This window comes from Ochlerotatus camptorhynchus, unplaced genomic scaffold (genome assembly GCF_037179485.1).
Source record: "Ochlerotatus camptorhynchus isolate MF236.1 unplaced genomic scaffold, CSIRO-AGI_Acam_v1.1 ptg000244l, whole genome shotgun sequence".
Taxonomy (NCBI): Eukaryota; Metazoa; Arthropoda; class Insecta; order Diptera; family Culicidae; genus Ochlerotatus; species Ochlerotatus camptorhynchus.
In genome coordinates this window covers 1,983,387-2,002,035 of record NW_027040734.1, presented here as the reverse complement: position 1 = coordinate 2,002,035, position 18,649 = coordinate 1,983,387, and the positions used below count along the sequence as shown (strand labels likewise).

The 18,649-nt window shown below is 37.0% G+C and overlaps 1 protein-coding gene across 3 annotated transcripts in view; it reads right to left on the bottom strand.

The window, feature by feature from the left end:
* Positions 1–13,413, bottom strand: part of LOC135704624 (probable serine/threonine-protein kinase kinX) — a 220,760-nt gene extending 207,347 nt beyond the window's left edge. Inside the window, exon 1 of one of the 3 annotated variants that reach the window (XM_065226091.1) lies at positions 13,348–13,413. The gene's annotated coding sequence lies outside the window, so the exon portion shown is untranslated. Of the gene's footprint in view, positions 1–252; positions 270–13,335 lie in introns of those variants that run through there. The other 2 variants (XM_065226093.1, XM_065226092.1) reach the window with 2 other exon arrangements.
* Positions 13,414–18,649: the final 5,236 nt, after the last annotated feature.

Sequence of the window (18,649 nt, the reverse complement as noted above, 5' to 3'; positions counted from 1 at the left end):
CGGTTTGCAAAAAAAAAAAAGAAAAGAAAAGAAAAAGAGGCTCCCAATTGTCTAATAAGTTGAGTTTGGAGTACCACTTTATCAGCGCCGGTTGATCAATAAAACAGGAAGCAAACATTTCTGCTTTAGATTCGTAGGCTCTTCAGACCCGACGTCGTCGCCGGCCAGGCAGGCCAAGTTTCATCACACCAACCAACCAACCAACCGGAGGGCTCACGGGAAACCTTAAACTGCATAATTACAAACTCTTACCTTATGCTCTTTTCGCTTCCGGAGATGGATGATCCACCCCTCGAGAGGACAGAAGTGTGTATGTATTTTTGTTGCTGCTGTTGTTGTGGTTGTTTGCAGCTAGCCAAACAAATCTTCTCTATTATGGAAGCTGGTGTTGCAGTTGTGTGTTTTGCGGCTCAGCTCAGCAGTACCAAACTCCGGGCGAGATGTGGATTTCGAACCGAAATTAGCTGCAGGCAGTTCACCGACGTTCACAACCTCTTTAAATCATTCAAACTCACCGACCCTAACGATATTATTAGCGCGCTTCGGTTGATTTTGACGCTCGGTTTGACTACATGGGCTTGCACTGGATGGAACTCGACTTTGGAGCTCTATCATCAATTAGAGAGCACGGCGGAGAAAGACAGAAATAGTAGCGTATATCTCTTGGCAACATTGCACGGTGTGTCGTTGATTGACTGTTGTTGGCGAAGAAATATCATGTTCATTTTTTTTTGCAATTTGGCCTGGAACTGCTCAGTTATAACAAAAATTACGAGTTATTTTAAAATCCTTCCATCGACCACATAACAGAATCTGATCATGCGGTTAAACATAACAAAGTTTGCGTGCTTTATATATTTTTTTGATTTACGGTTTAGCGACTTGCAGTCAATTTAATTGTTTGTAAGAAAGTTTGAACATACTGATAGGTTAGCACAGATCATCGGTAAGAGACGTATGTGTGAGAAAATTTGCGAAAAAATCTAAGGGCACCGGTGGGAATCTATATATATCTGTAATAGAATCTTACATTTCCCGGATGAATGAGGGGATTTCGTTGCTTTTCAAACATCAATTGGCCAAGCTTGTCAAAAAGGCTTTTTAATTCTTGTAAAATTTCTAAAATAGCGTCTTTGGAATTTTTCAAAAAAAAAAGTGTGACGTGACGTCTGAGACAAAGTTGTTTTTTTGGGTAGTATAAACAAAAAATTGCGTTCATTGATTTTAAGCAAAATTAAAAACAAAATGTTGAAAACCCAATATCTCGAAATGTTTTTACTTGCATTATGATTTTTTTTCGGAAAGAAAGCATATGAAATGTTCAAATTTTTGGAGAGTTCAAAACCATGGACACTTGACAACTGTCAAAAATCGTTGAACAATAGATTTTGGTAATTGTTTCAATCTCTTTTTAGTAGTTTGTTTTTGTTAATTTTTTCGCTGAAAATGATTAAAAATGTCTCACACATTGTTTTATAACATAAAAAACGTTTTAATAAAAAAGTTTTAAAAAATTTACTAAATGTTCTTGCTCTACGATTGTTGTCAATTTGAATCGTAGATAATTTTAAACATACCAAAAGTTTTTTTTCATATGCTTTCTTTTAAAAACAAAATTTAAAAATCAAACATGGTCATTTTAAGATAGGTTTTAATACTTTATTTTTTTAAATTTAATATTTTTTAAAGTTTTACCAGAAAAACGTTGTTTTCTCCACAACTTTGTGCCAAACTTCATTTCGATCAGAAATGGCATTTTCATGCCACAGTTTTTTAAAAAAAAAATCAAAGAGGTCATTTTGAAAAATTTTCATGCTCCAAAATGACCAATTTTTTGCAAAAATATAAATCATTGTCCATAACTAGCAATTATGCAAAATGTCATGCAAATCGGCGAAGGTCCAGTATTCCTGATTCGTCATTTGGGGTGGAACTGCTAGTTTTTAGATGTCGATTGACATCATTTGCCGCTCTCGAAGTGAAGAAATATCGCTCCGCGCCTAGTGATAAAAACAAACGCTTGAAAAAAAAAATCCGCTTAATTAAAAATAAATATATATTGTGACCTTAGATAATTGCTGAAACTTTATAAAAGTTCTGAAAGCATTAGGGAAATTCAGAGTTGAGTAGATCGATCTTGATCTTCAAAGCAGTTCAATTAATTTCACCGAAGTTACAAAAACTTAAGTTGAGTTTAAGATCCTAGGGTAAGTTACACGAATTACGTAAATTTAGGACAATTTAATTTAATTGAAAAAAAAAAATAGCTACAACCCTCATGAAGTTCCTTAAATTAAAGATAATTTAGTAAACATCAGGGGAGTTTAGAAACGGAAAAAGGGACACTGTAGTTCTAAGAACTTTAGGATATCCTTTAACTTCATAGATGCTCTTCAAGAAGTTCAAAGAACTTGAGTAAAATTTATTGAAGATCCAAGAACTGCAGGGCAGATAGGTCTAGGGATCTTCAGAGAAGCTTAGTGATCATAAGGGCAGCTTTAATGACTTATGGAAAGTTCAGACTTTCGGTAAAGGTTAGTTTCGATAAATTCATAAATTGAACAGTCCAGAGAAGTATAAACAGGAACAGTTCCATTTATTTCAGTGCAGTACCAAGAACCTGAGGAAAATTGCTAGAACATCAGTGTAGCTTCAAGAACATTTTGGAAGATCCGTAAGTAATTATTGAAAACTTCAACACAGTTCCAATATTCTTTGGGAAGTCCAGATAAGTTTGGAGAAATTTAGAGATATTTGGGCAGTTTAATTATTCCCAGGTAGTGTTTTCTACCCGTGTTTTCTATCTTGGGAAATTTACAAAAATCACGTTTCCCGGGAAACAATTTTAGAGGTATTTTTGGGTGCAATAAATATTTATATGAAAGAAGCAATTTGGACGGGGAGATTGTTAATGCCAACTTCTAGTTTCTAACATATCGTGCAAAGAGGGTGGGCTCTTCTCCCCACTCATTGGGGCATCCTTCTGTTAGATGGATTTTTTTTAAACTAGTTCGTTTATTTACTAGACTCAGTCGTGTGTGACACTTTGCGGAGCCAAAAATCAGTAATGTTTTAATTTACATTTTAAACAGCAGTAGTTCTAGGTTAGTATTGGGTACCAATTACTCGTGGCGGGATCGAGGTTAATGGGTAATAAATTCGATTGGAAGGATCTTGTTAGATGCCTTGTTTTTTGACCGATTGTATGATCCTGATATTGGAAGGAGATTCTCGTTTATCCCGTATATTAAGATTGATCAAGTCTAACAGTGAGGATAACCCATAGCTACTGACAGGTGTCTTGCTTCAATGAGTGGTAGTTCCATATCATCATCATCATCATCATCATCATCATCATCATCATCATCATCATCATCATCATCATCATCATCATCATCATCATCATCATCATCATCATCAAAATATAAGAAAACTCCCAGAAGAGACATAAGACAAATCTAAGGAGAAAGTTTGCATAAACGCCCTGAGGAAGCCTGAAGATCTTCTCTAGGTGAAGTCATCATTGAAGAATACTCTAGGTGAAGTCAGAGAAAATTTTCTGGGTGAGTCCAGAAAAAAGCTTCCGGCAAAATCAGAATACATTTTCATGGGAAGCCAAAAAGACTAATCAAGGAAGCCTAGATAAACTTCTTGAGCCGGAAAAGAATGTCGTTCGATTGGTGTCCACTGCCTTGAGCTTGATGCAGAGAGTAATTCACAACGCAACGTAGGGTCGGTCATCCTGGCCGAAACAGTCAGTGATGGCGAAAGTGCGGCCCGCGGGCTTGTATCTATGATGTATCAACCTCAGCTTGAATTTTTATTTGCATTACGAATGGGTTTCCGAAATGATTGGGAAATACGCAAAATTCGAGTTTAAATATGACCATCGAACAAAGATACAGCTGTTGAACAAATTGACATGAGCCACTGTTCTAGGTGCTCTTCCACAGTTGGCCGGAAGAAATGAATATCTCAAGCGTTCACAATAATAAGGCCCTAACTGCGATGATCGATTCTCTTCATTGGTACAGCTATTGGAAAAATGAGCCCCTCGGGATTAGATGAACCTTCCAGCGGAAGTCAAAGAAAAGGACTTCTGGAAGCAGCTTGCAAAAAAATCAGATGACTATTGCTAAAAAAATTGGAAGAGACTTCTGGGAGAATTCGGTTGAAGTAATGAAATTGGGTTGTTAGCGGTATGCTAAAATAAAACAGCGAAAACGTTATCTTCCATTTAATTCCACTTAATTAATTTGGTATCCATGGCAGGAAGTCAGGAGAATTTTTCGAAGGAAGTAAAAATATTAAAATTATGTGGTTTTATATTATAAATCGCTCTACACAGGTCAAGAAATAAACTGTCTTATGAATACAGTACTTGCACAAATAAAATGCTCAGTAGGAAACTTTTTCTTAAAAACGCGATTTTTGATGTTGTATCGATATTAAAGGTTAAGGTTTATTTTGCAAAAATATAGCATTTTCAGTGCATTGCCACAGTTCAAAATCAAAACTTGATAGAAATTTTTTCAATCAATTACAATTACAGATTATGCTTACATGCACTTTTGGCCCTGGCAGAAAAAAAAAGTGTTCATTAGTGTTAGTAGCTTTAGATGAGCGCACCTCTCCCTGTACTCATCTTGAATCTGTCATAGCTCATCCTGCCCATCACGAGCTATTGTTTACAGTTCATTTGGACATCTTCGACGCAAAGTTGGATATACTTTTTACGTTCTAAAATGGAAACCAAGCAAATTGCCGTTGCTTTGCAGAAGTTTATCGTGCGAGATTGTGAAAATCAAATACCTTTGCGTAAAATTGCAGTCATGTACGCGATAAGTTATTCTGGAGCCCGAAAGGTATGGAACAAGTTTCAGGAAACCGGATCAGTGGCGGATAAGTCAGGACGAGGCCGAAAACGGGTTACTACTCCTCGTGAAGATACAAATATTATTCGTCAGGGACCGAAAAATCCAAGAATAACAAACCTGCAGCTAACCATATCTGAACGTACTGTGCCTTCTAGACTCTATGAATCAGGCTAAAAAATAAACTGGCAGTGCATCGCCCATTGATTCGAAAGCAGAACAAAATCAAACGATTGATTGAACGCGGAAAACCCTGTTGAGTTTTGGAAACAAGTTCTATGGAGTGATGAGAATAAATTTGACTTCTTCGGGACCAAAGGGCATTAAAGCGCTTGGATAAAACCAAGTGAAAGTTTGTTGGACCGAAAAGTTCAGAAGACCGTCAAACATGGTCGAGGTAACATCATGGTGTGAGTGTGAGGGTGCTTCGCGTGGTCAGGAGTTGGCAATTCGACGAAAATCGATGGAATAATGACAGACAGATGATAGGTATATTGACATCATCAACGAGAATTTGGAGGAGTCGCTGTTGAAGGTTGGACTTGAGGATAGGTACCGTAGACGTGATAATGTTTGCAACATCGTACAAATAAGGTTCCCGTTTCACCTGTGCATACAATGTCTTTTGGTTTTCTTTGCATGCACGTAACCTATAGCTCATACCGTAGTAGGCTGTGTATAAAAGAAAATGATTTACTTAGTTTGACAGTTACACCATGACGAAGTGGCAGCGTATTCGTGATTTATCTCACGCGCAAATGTCGCAAAAAGACATTTCAATCGCCGTGGGGGTGTCCCGGTGGACCGTCAAAAAGGGATTAAGACCGAGAAAAGAAAGGACAACTATCCGCGAAGGTGGCCACAGGTCGTCCGAGGTCATCTCGGGTTCCTAGGGTTATCGCTGCTATCAAAAGGAAGATTCGGGTGAATCCAGTGCGTTCAATAAGGAAAATGGCAAAGGAACACGGGATCAGTGACTTTACGGCACGGAAGATCGTAAAGGAAGATTGTGGGGCGAAGTCGAGGGCACCGAAAAAAAAAACTCACCAACCGCAGCCGGGAGCTACGAGTCGAACGATGCAAGAAAATCTTGAACTTCCTTAAGCGAAAAAATCCGGTAATCCTGTTCATCGACGAGAGCATGTTTACCGTCGATCCCGTATCAAATTCCAAAACCGACCGGTATATTAGTTCTCTTCCGGTAAAAGGCGTCAAGCATCATGTAAGTGTTATGGTGTTTGGATTGGTGGCTTCCGATGGCAACAAAAAAAATGGACCCGGTGTGCATTCCAGAAGGCGACAAGGTCAACACGGAGGTCTACATTGGGATTTTAAGTAAATATGTTCTTCCGTGGATCAAAGAACAGTACGGTCCGAGACTAAATGTTGTATGTCAACAAGATGGGGCTCCGTGCCACACCTCGAACCGCACTCAGAAGTGGTTGTAGTAACATCTTCCGTTCTGGGCGAAGGATATGTGGACGCCATCCAGCCCCGATCTTAATCCACTGGATTACTCAATATGGTGCGTCATGAAGGCCAAGGCCTGTTCTAAACGCCACCCGAGTACAGCAAGCCTCAGACAAACATTGACCCGTACCTGGAGAGAAATGGATCCAGACTACATTATTAGAACCTGCCGTGCATTCCGGAAGCGTGTGGAGGCCGTAATTGCAGCAAGTGTAAACACGATCGATGATTAACATAGTTTAAGACTCTGCGAGACATCCCCTTTTTGAATAAAAAAAAAACTCAAAAACGAAATTTTTTAGATTTTTTTTTAATTTTGACATTGTTGAAAATTATCACGCATTTTTCAACAGGACAAAGACCCGAAGCACACCGCTCACAAAACGATGAAGTTTTCCGCGGATGCCGTATAAAATAGCTCGATTGGCCACCGCAATCTCCAGACTTGAACCCAATCGAAAATTTGTGGTCAATCCTTGACCAGCAGGTTGACAAAGGCGAGGTCACAAACAAAAATAAGCTGTTTGAAGCCCACGAGCATGCCTGGCAAAATATTGGATGAAAATCATTTGAAGAATCTGGTTGAAAGTATGTCACGGCGTTTGCAAGCAGTCATGTCCATGGTTTTGAAGAATCGAAAACTTGTTTCAGCACGTTTTTTTTGCCACTGATAATCCAAGAATAAATGACGATTTTATTGATTAGTATTATTAATATCAGTATTTTTATTTCATAAGTCGAAAGAAGACTCAAAGTACTGTAATTTATTCAAATGCACAAAACTTCTACAACTGCTTATTACACATTTATGGCATTCAAACGAAAAAAAAATATTTCTGCCAGTACTGTAAATGCCATGGGATATTTCAAGTACTTAGAGAAGGATTAGAGAACTGCAGAGCAATTCTATTAATTGATTGCAGGAACTTTAAAGAAGTTTCGAGGAATCATGGAAAATTCCTAGAATATCAGTTAAATAACGCGGTCTTCAGGGAAGTTCCGTTAATATCAGGAAAATTTGTGAAACGTTAGAGTTAGAGAAGATCCAAAAACATCTTGGAAATTTCATGAACTTCATGAAGGAACGGAAACTTTAGGCAAGTCCGCAGATGTTCAGGGAAGTTTAATGATTTTAAGGGAACTTCCATGAGCTTCATGGAAGTTTCGAAAACTTCTGGAAAATGGCGGAAGCTTCAGTATAGATCAAAGAACTTTAAGACAGTTCAGTTATCTTCTGAAAAATTGCGAAACAGTTCTGAGAAATTAAAGTGTCTAGAAGTCTTTATTGAAGTTCTGAGATCTTTAGAGCAGTTAAAATAACTTCAGGAAAGCACCGCCAACTGCAGAAAGGTCTGGATTTTCGGGGAAGTTTATAAATGGGGAAAAATAGTACTTTTGTGTCAGCTTTTCAGTTTTCTAGAAAAATTGAAGATTACAGTTTCATCATCGTCAACGTCTCGATTCAGGATTTGGGATCTGCATCAGTTTCTGCTCGATTAAGTTTTGAATTGTATTTATTTTTGCGCTGAATAAAAGACGGTACAACTTTATATCCCCTGAAGAAGGTCAAGTCAAAGGATCGAAACGTCGGACATAAAACATTGCATCTAGTGTTTACATTCCTGGGAACGATTTCCCGGAAAATGAGATTTCCTGGGATTTCCGATTCCAGGGAACATAGGTTCCGTTTGTTTTTATTGAAAGATTATTTTAGGTTCAGCTTTCTCCACTGAAATGTTTCCTTAGTTTGAGATGTTGCTTGTGATTGATGTTGACACTAAATTAAAAATACGTAAATATAACGGGGCTGTTTCACATCGCTGAAGGACGTTTCGCCGAAGAATTTTATTCATGAATCAATATACAATTAACATTAATTTGGAACGCATTTAAATAGTAGATATATGTTGATTATTTATAAAATTCTGAAATCAGTACTATTCGAAAGAACTGCTCTTTAAACATGAAGAAGGAAGCATTCCTTCTTCTTCTTCTTCTTCTTCTTCTTCTGCTTCTTCTTCTTCTTCTTCTTCTTCTTCTTCTTCTTCTTCTTCGCATTTTAAGCTTATTGCATATCGCATATTAGCTTATGGCGTGCTCTCAACTTAGTGTTCTAGATGCACTTCCACAGTTATTAATTGAGAGCTTTCGATGCCTGTACCATTTTTGCATTGATATGATTGTGTGGCAAGTCCAATCATATTTCTATGCCCAGGAAAGTCGAGAAATTTTCAAACCTGAAAAATTCCTAGACCGGACCGGGAATCGAACCCAGCCGCCTCCTTGCTTTGTAGCTGCGCCTTTACCGACTGAGCTAAGGGAAGCATTCCTATAAATCATAAATATTGATTATTTAGAAAATAAAGAAATCAGCACAACTCGAAAGAACTGCTCATGTTCAAAGTAAGGAAGCATTCCTATAAATCAAAAATATCAATTATTTGAAAATTTCTGAAATCAGTACAACTGAAAAGAACTGCTACATTTGAATAGTTTGCCAGGTTGAAAAAATCGAACCTTGTAAATCTTTTTTCGAGACTAATTTACAAATTTACTGAGCTTCGAGAAAAGTTCAAAACCGTAGAAAATGCCTTGCTTTTCGGTGAAATGACCCATTCGGCGAAACGTCCTTCGGCGAAATGACTAGCTCCCAAATATAACAACAACAATTTTCGTACCTATATATGTTTCCTACATCGATCCTACATAAGAACAGTATTAGCAATGCCATTAAGCACAGTTTAGCCATTTCATTTCGGCGTGTAACTTATTTGAACTGAACGGTCTAGCAGCTTGATCAATATTCCACTTTGGTGGTTGGAGGTGTATTCAATTAAATCTACTTGATCATTTTATGTCACTGACACAGTCGCTAGGAAAAACACTTACGACGGTACTATTCAAAACGGTATAAACTTTTATAAAGAGGCCATGTAAAGGGTGTCCCGTATCAAATTCCATCATGGAAAAAACGCTGTAGAAAATTACACATTGGGTATTTTCTCTGGAAAATTTGGGTAGAAGTAGTTTAGAGTGTATTGTTTGCACTGTATGTTTATCGCTGTCAGTTTTTCGAAAGATGGAGAAAATGGCGTCACCCGAAAAGCAACGCCGCGAATTGATTTTGCGCAAGCCCCTGGAAAATCTTCAACTCTCACTTCGGGGCATCGGAAAATAACTCGGAATCGTGCAGTCAACGGTGAGTCGTGTGATTAAACGTTACTACGAAACTCTGAGCATCGAACGGAAGGAGAAATGCGCTCAGAATGGATGTTCTATTAGTGATGTGGCCAAAAAGTTGAATCTGTCCAAGTCTTTCATTCAGAGAGCCAAGGACCGGAAGGGACTGCATACGTACAAAGTGCAGAAGGCTTCAAATGTCGACGAACGCAAAATACGGTGGGAAAGTCACGTGCCCGGAAACTGTACACCCAGGTGCTGACGAAGCTTTATTGTCTCATCATGGATGATGAGACTTACGTCAACCCGGACTTCCGGCAGCTTCCGGGGCTACTGTTCTTCTCCGCCCAGTACAAGTTTGATGTTCCGGATGAAGTAAGGAAGCAGAAACTTTCAAAGTTTGCCAAGAAATACATGATTTGGCAAGCGATCTGCTCATGTGGCAAATGGAGTGCGCCGTTCGTGACTGCCGGGACTTTAACCGGGAGATCTACCTCAAGGAGTGTGTACAGAAGCGTCTGCTCCCTCTGTTGAAGCAACACGAGGGCCCTGCGATCTTCTGTCCGGATCTAGCTTCGTGCCACTATTCAAATGTTGTCCTGAAGTGGTACGAAGTCACTTTCGTTCCCCAGGACATGAGCCCTTCCAACGCACCGGAACTAAGGCCTATCGAAAAAGACTGGGCTATTATGAAGCAGGCACAACGGAACCATCCCAAGGAGGTCAAATCTGAGGAAGACATCAAGAAAAAGTGGGTTTCCGTACAGAAGAAACTGCAGCCAGATGTTGTACAGAACCTAATGAGTGGATTTAAGCGTAAGGTGCGAGCGTACGGTTATGGTATTGAAGTTGAATGGAAAAAATATGTCTGAAAGTTTCAAAAGGATCGGTCAACTAGGTTATTTTCTACGTGATTCAATTTGATGTTGGACACCCTTTATATAATATTTGTTAAATTTTGGCTATATCTGACCGATTTTAATTGATGCCAGTCAATCATTGGACAGATCTTCTATATAAGGATAGTCATTAAAATTGAGCATAATTCCATAACACAAAAGTTGACGTAGGGTAGACTCAAAATCACATCCATTGGATCTAACTATTGAATATGGCCTCTAAGCATTCTCCGAAGCCGCTACATCAGCGAAAAAAAAATCAAAGTAATGTAGAGGGAACTAGCTATTTGAACTCAAAGGGGAACTACAGAATCTAAAGATTTACTGCATTTTCAAAATTTCAATTCATCATTCAAGATTGTATTAACAAGTCTTGATTATATTCCTCCTACCATTTAAGATAAGATAACAACTGCTCGAAAACTGGTCGATCGATAACACAGGGATTTTCGAACATGGAAAATAACTTTCAAAATGTCACTTTTGACCACGAGTTAAATTGGTTCGTAGTCTAAAAAACTTCGTGTAAAATTTATGCATTTTCGAAAACTTCAAACTACAGTCAACTCTCCCTAACTCGATATTAAAGGGACAGTGAAGTTAGGGAGGTAAATGTTGGACATGTGTATGGGAAATGTGGTCAAAATGACCTGTATTTGCACCGAGTTAAAGAGAATATAGCGATAAGGAGAGTTTTTAATTTACCGACATCAACTGAATGTGAACGTGTTTTCTTCCTATCTGCAAATATTTGCTCATTTTTAAGCAATGTTTTTTTTAATTCCCGAGATCCCGGGAATTACTGGGATTTCAATTTTTTGATACACCATTCAGGGTAGCAAATTCCCGGGAAATTTGATAACCCTAATCGTAGCGTTTTTATCAACCGTTAAACTGAATAGGCAATACACGAAGCAGTAGATTTTTAAGTTTTATGACAGGCTGCTTGCAGACAAGTGTTTCCTGTAAATTAGTTTTAATTAGAGGAAACTAAGTTATGGGCGCTTATATAAAAAGTCAGTGAGTAACCAGCTCTATATTTACTTTGACAGCACTGGAATAGAGGCGAAAATTGAATGCTCGCCAGGTATGTGTCAGAAAGTGAAGTAATTGGTAGTGATGGCAAAAAACACTGTTCTCAGAAAATTTAGCTCTTTCTGATTCAATTCTTTTGCAAGAGTTATGCCGATTTTATGCAAAATTGAAATAATGCCCTTTACTTAAAAATGTACAATCTGTGATAACACTAGTTTACAAATAAAAGGAAAAGATGAACTTCAATGTTTGACCTATGATTTTTATATAAAATCGTGCGTCAAATCCAAAAATGTAGTCAAGCAGGATATTTTTCGAAATACAGCTACAAAATTGAATTTGAAAATCAAATTTTTTTTTTACTGAAATACAAATATCTCCGCCTGTGATATTAATTCATTTAGCACCAAATTGAAGGTGAAAAAATTTGCCTTCGATCAGCTAATAACCATTTGTTAGTGAGATAAGTGGTAGGGCTTTGATCTAATTTTGGGTCTACTAAGCACAACCCGTCTGTTGCCTCTATTTTTCGAGTGGGTTCTTTTTTCACAAAATGGAATGTTCTCACTACAGATGTCTTCTTGATTTATTTACTTTCCGTACGTACGGTAAGCAATACAAGCAATAAAGAGTAAGAACTTGTTGAGATATAGCAAAAAATATAATACTGCTTCTTGATCCCAAACTCGGCCTATGGATTCTTAAATTGGCCTAACGCACTTAAACGCAATTTAATTCACTTCGTCCTATCGGATGAAGTTAAAAATTGATTCAGTCAGAGCGCTTTCGTTTTTTGAGAATAACGGGTACAATCATTCATATCAAGCATTCTCATTGACTTCGTTGGTAGCTTTGAACTAAAGAATCGTACCAAACGCATAATTGACTTAAGTTAACAACAATTGTTAACTCTGAAATCATGGAGTTATTTGATGTTTTCTGCTCGATAGGCCCAAAATGTGCGATTAGTCTGAAGTAGTTCATTACCCTATGCTGTAAACTAGTGTAATCAACCGAATAAATTAATTTGAACTTGAAGTTTTTCGCTGAAATTTGCATCACATTCCATGGATCTTACTAGATTCAAGTAAATGTTCCAGTAAAGCTTGAGCTTTTTTTCGTTTACCACTGCACAGTTTATGGTAGATAAAACTGAAGTTTGGGGTATCCCCTACTATTTCGTAATATGATAAATCTCTCAAAAGCCGCTAAATACAAACTCGTTTCTTGAATAGATATAAATAAGATCCAGTTTTGGATTTTTCGAAGACGTCTTACGTCGTAAACTCATACCACACAACTCGAAGGAAATTGGCAAACACATTTCTTGCCACAACAACCTATTAAAGACACACCGTGAGTTGAATAGTGTTTTAATCGTATCCGCCGTTTTATTATGTTTCAGTTTTACGATGGTTCACTATTATTGTGCATGTTAGTTACTGCTCGTCCGCCACCACAGTTGCACGTCGACGCATCGGAATTCGAGAGAATGTCGCAGAACTATCCACGTAGTCGTCGTCGTCGCACATCGGCCACAATCTTTCGTTTTGCTCCCTTGTCTGCCTTGTGTACACTGAACTTTCCGAGCACTGGCCTCACACACTTGGTTGCAATCTTACACTCTTTCCACTTGTTCTAAGGCTCACGACCACACGATAAAGTAACTCTGCTGTACATTGTAACCTGTTTCAACGGCAAAACCGCATCCCGCCACTGCGAGAGAGTGAGATCGAGCACGGAAGGATCCAACAACGGCGCACTCCATTAGTATTCGATCGAAGACTCCACGGAAAGCAAACTCCCCTTGGCTACGCGCAATCTTCTTCCTGTCCCAAAAACTCCCCCACACTGAGCACTCGCGGACAGCACAAAACCACCTACTCTACCTTGAATGCAACTTGCTGGAAACTGCACGCACGCGCACGCGAAATGCAACTTTGAAACTTCCAAAACCAAAGCCAAGAAACAGACTGAGGGTCCAAAAAATGCTCTGCGATCTACACCTCACGAACGCTACTCTGGAACTGATTGACTTGCGCGGACGAGCGAGCTTGGCTTCTGAGCAGGCTGCCAATGCTGGTGGTGTGTTATGAAATTGGATTGAAGCGAGAGACAGCGGGGTGAAGAAAAAAAAACTCGACTGTTGGGGTCTGGTTCGTGTTCGCGGGGGCCAAGCAAACGGGCTAGCACACCACTCATTGTACACCAATACTCGAACGTGGTGAGGGACGCGGTGGGACAATTGGGGGGTTTCAAAAGTTTATCCACTTTGTGGAAAGTTTTGCATTTTGAAGTGATTTTTTTTCCTGTGCGAAACCCTTTGCATCTTAGTGGGTCGAATTTCCTAAGCGCATTTAGAAAAAAAAAAATCTTTTCACTCAAAATCCCCAGTTGCACCCAACGCAACCCACATCTGAGTTTCCTCAACAAGTTTTCATTTGCATTTCGCCAATGTGCTGGTCTTCAACTAAAGTGCAATCGGAGTTGGGGCGCTTGGTGGTAGTGTGTGGGCAGAGGTAGGTACTACATACCTAACATGCATTCGGATGTGGGAGATCCAAGGAGGCAAAAGGCCGTGGAGGTTTTGTGGAGCTTTTTTTCATTTTGAAAAGTTGTCGCGCGCTTGTTGTAAGAAGCTTTCCGTGCATCGCTAAGGAAACACATTTTTGACCACCTTACGGGTGGAAAAAATGGTCTCACGGTGTATAGTGAAAATTTGGTCAGTATCCAGTAGACTGGCCCAAGAAAATAATAATTCAAATGTTCCACTCTCTCGAAGTTTCAGCTCATTTGGTTGTAGGTGAACTGCATGGCGCTTTAACGTTGGATCAAAACGGTTCTATGTTTTATGTTTGGGGCCATCTTTAAAATAACATAGACTTTCTAGAGGGAGAGAGGGGGTAATTTGTTTTCTAAAATATCTGCTTTCTCCCAGTGATGGATCGTTCTTTAGGGACTTGTTCATTACTTTTTAAAATAGAATGCTTCCGTTAAATCCAATTGCATTTTCAGTTAACCCATCTTAAAATAGATAGTTTAGTGCTATTAATCTCCCTATCAGAATTCAAAATATCCACACCGTAGAGCCACACTCTGTGTTTTCACTGAAGGTACACTTGAGAGCGCTCTCGAGTGTAGTTTCAGTGAAAACACAGAGTGTGGCTCTACGGTGCGGATATTTTGAATTTTGATAGGGAGATTAATAGCACTAAACTATCTATTTTAAGATGGGTGAACTGAAAATTCAATTGGATTTAACGTAAGCATTCCATTTTAAAAAGTATTGAAAAAGTCCCCAAAGAGCGATCCATCACTGCTCACAAACTACAAATAAAAATCCTTGTAGTTCGGTCAATAGTTAGTTAGTTTTGTTTTTCCTTGATTGGCTTTCCGTCGATCTTGTTTTCTGTAATGAGTACCAATGCTACCGACGCCATGCGAGGCAGATTCCACACCTGGACCCTACCTATCGGCCGATCAACTCATGGACCGGGGACCAACGACTTTGCTTCCCTTCCGAATAAGCCGTAATCAGAGATTTTATGCCTCGGAAAATCCCGGCAGCGCCGACTGAGATGAAATTTTTTTGGAATTCTTGGATTTTCCTTAAAATTCTTGGAATGCCCTTGAAGTTCTTGGAATTCGTGGAAATTATTGAAATTACTTAGATTTTTTTTTAATTTCCTTGAAATTATTGGAATTTCTTTGAAACTCTTGGAATTTTCTTGAAATTCTTGAAATTTCGTAGAAATTCTTGGAATTTACTTGAAATTCTTGGAACTTCCTTGAAATTCTTGGAATTTATTTGAAAGTAACTTGAAATTCTTGGAATTTACTTGAAATTCTTGGAATTTCCTTGAAATTCTTGGAATTTACTTGAAATTCTTGGAATTTCCTTGAAATTCCTAGAATTTCCTTGACATTCTTGAAATTTTCCTTGAAATTACTGGAATTTCCTTGAAATTCCTGGAATTTCTTGGAATTTCTTTGAAACTCTTGGAATCTTGAAATTCTTGGAAATTCTGGAAGATGCTGGAATTTCCTAGATTTTTTTTTAATTTTTTGAAATTCTTTGAATTTCCTTGAAATTTTTGGAATTTCCTTGAAATTCTTGGAATTTACTTGAAATTCTTGAAAATTCCTAGAAATTTATGGAATTCCATGAATTTGTTGGAATTTTCTTGAATTTTTGGTATTTCCTTGAAATTCTTGGAATTTCCTAGGAATTCTTGGAATTTCCTTGAAATTCTAGGAATTTACTTGAAATTCCTGGAATTTCTTGGAATTTCTTTGAAACTCTTGGAACCTTGAAATTCTTGGAATTTCTGGAAAATGCTGGAATTTCCTAGATTTTTTTTGAAGTTCTAGAAATTCTTTAAATTTCCTTGAAATTCTTGGAATTTCCTTGAAATTTTTGCAATTTCCTAGAAATTCTTGAAAATTCCTAGAAATTCATGGAATTTCCTTGAATTTTTAAGAATTTCCTTGAATTTGTTGGAATTTCCTTGAAATTCTAGGAATTTACTTGAAATTCTTGGAATTTCCTGGAGATTCCTGAAATTTCCTTGACATACTTGGAATTTCCTTGAAATTCCTGGAATATCCTGGAATTTCTTGGAATTTCCTTGAAACTCTTGGAACCTTGAAATTCTTGGAATTTCTGGAAGATGCTGGAATTTCCTAGATTTTTTTTTAAATTTCTTGAAAATTTTGAAATTTCCTGAAATTCTTGGAATTTCCTTGACATTTTGGAATTTCCTAGGAATTTTTGAAATTTCCTAGAAATTCATGGAATTTACTTGAAATTTTTAGCAATTCCTTGAATTTCTTGGAATTTTCTTGAAATTTCTGGAATTTCCTTAAAATTTCTGGAATTTCCTTGAAATTGCTGGAATTTCTTGGAACTTCTTTGAAACTCTTGGAACCTTGAAATTCTTGGAATTTCTGAAAAATAATGGAATTTCCTAGAATTTTTTTGAATTTCTTGAATTTTTTTAAATTTCCTTGAAATTCATGGAATTTTCTTGAAATTCTTGGAATTTCCTTGAAATTCTTGAAAATTCCAAGAAATTCATGGAATTTCCTTGAAATTTTTAGAATTTCCTTGAATTTGTTGGAATTTTCTTGAATTTTGTGGTATTATCTTGAAATTCTTGGAATTTCCTTGAATTGGTTGGAATTTCTTGAAACTTCTTTGAAACTCTTGGAACCTTGAAATTCTTGGAATTTCTGAAAAATAATGGAATTTCCTAGAATTTTTTTGAATTTCTTGAATTTTTTTAAATTTCCTTGAAATTCATGGAATTTTCTTGAAATTCTTGGAATTTCCTTGAAATTCTTGAAAATTCCAAGAAATTCATGGAATTTCATTGAAATTTTTAGAATTTCCTTGAATTTGTTGGAATTTTCTTGAATTTTGTGGTATTATCTTGAAATTCTTGGAATTTCCTTGAATTGGTTGGAATTTCCTTGAAATTCTAGGAATTTACTTGAAATTCTTGGAATTTCCTGGAAATTCCTGAAATTTCCTTGACAATCTTGGAATTTCTTTGAAATTCCTGGAATATCCTGGAATTTCTTGGAATTTCCTTAAAACTCTTGGAACCTTGAAATTCTTGGAATTTCTGGAAGATGATGGAATTTCCTAGATTTTTTTTAATAGCTTGGAATTTTTTAAATTTCCTGAAATTCTTGTAATTTTCTTGACGTTCTTGGAATTTCCTAGAAATTCTTAAAATTTCCTAGAACATCGAATTTTCTTGAAATTATTAGAATTTCCTTGAATTTCTTGGAAATTTCTTGATTTTTTTGGTATCTCCTTGAAATTCTTGGAATTTCCTTGAATTTCTTGGAATTTCCTTGAATTTCTTGGAATTTCCTCGAATTTCTTGTAATTTCCTTGAAATTTTGGAATTTCCTTGAAATTCTTGGAATTTCCTTGAAATTCTTGGAATTTCCTTGAAATTCTTGGAATTTCCTTGAAATTCTTGGAATTTCCTTGAAATTCTTGGAATTTCCTTGAAATTCTTGGAATTTCCTTGAAATTCTTGGAATTTCCTTGAAATTTTTGTTATTTCCTTGAAATTCTTGGAATTTCCTCGAAATTCTTGGAATTTCCTTGAAATTCTTGGAATTTCCTTGAAATTCTTGGAATTTCCTTGAAATTCTTGGAATTTCCTTGAAATTCTTGGAATTGCCTTGAAATTCTTGGAATTTCCTTGAAATTTTTGGAATTTCCTTGAAATTATTGGAATTTCTTTGAAATTCTTGGAATTTCTTTGAAATTCTTGGAATTTCCTTGAAATTCTGGGAATTGCCTAGAAATTCTTGGAATTGCCTTGAAATTCTTGGAATTTCCTTGAAATTCTTGGAATTTCCTTGAAATTCTTGGAATTTCTTTGAAATTCTTGGAATTTCCTTGAAATTCTGGGAATTTCCTTGAAATTCTTGGAATTTCCTTGAAATTCTTGGAATTTCCCTGAAATTCTTGGAATTTCCTTGAAATTCTTGGAATTTCCTTGAAAGTTTTTGAATATCCTTGAATTTCTTGGAATTTTCTTGAATTTTTTGACATTTTTTTGAAATTCGTGGAATTTTCTTATAATTCTTGGAAAGTTCCTTGATATTCTTTGAATTTCCTTTAAATTCTAGTAATTTCCTTGAGATTCTTGGAATTTCTTAGAAATTTTTGGAATTTTCTTGAAAATCTTGGAATTTCCTTGAAATTCTTAGAATTCCTTTGAAATTCTTGGAATTCCTGTGAAATTCGTGGAATTTCTGGAAAATGCTAGAATTTTCTAGATTTTTTTGGAATTTCCTTGAAGCATTTCTGAATTTCCTTGAATTTTTTGAAATTTTCTTGAATTTTTTGGAATTTCCTTGAACATGTCATACAACTTGTAGTGCAGAGAAAAAAAAATATAAATTATGCTTATAGAGCAAATTGAATTTTGAAATCCATACAAATTTAGACGTTAGGCGAAATTTACCGCACCGAGTGCCTCCAGAAACGTCTGTTGCCCTTCCTGTGTCCCACGGAGGCGAGACATTATTTTGGCCGGACCTGGCATCATACCATTACGCGCGATCGAGGTTGGATTGGTACAGGGACAATAACGTTGTTTTTGTACCAAAAACCGTCAACCCCCCAAATTCACCAGAGATTCGTCCGGTGGAAAGATTATGGGC